We start from the raw sequence: 263 nt of genomic DNA, 5'->3' as shown, positions 1-263 counted from the left end.
ATTCTTTAAAAACTTTAGATTGTGTGACACCAATCCCCCTTGAAACCTTCCTTTGACAACAATAATGTCATATTTGGCTTGAAATTATTGAGACTAGATAATAAACAGAAAATAAAAGGAGCAAAATTGCGAAATTACAAAGTGATTTTTTTTTAATTTATAAAACAATTGTTTTCAGGGTCACGAACGCCATCAGCTATCTACTAATATCAGAATAAGGGATCATATATTCTTTCATGAAAAACCCATGAAACTGGGTTATT

This window comes from Convolutriloba macropyga, chromosome 3 (assembly GCF_964194025.1).
Source record: "Convolutriloba macropyga chromosome 3, txConMacr16.3, whole genome shotgun sequence".
In the NCBI taxonomy this organism is placed as follows: domain Eukaryota; kingdom Metazoa; phylum Xenacoelomorpha; order Acoela; family Convolutidae; genus Convolutriloba; species Convolutriloba macropyga.
The sequence above is the reverse complement of the archived record's forward strand: the minus strand, read 5'-3'. Positions refer to the sequence as shown.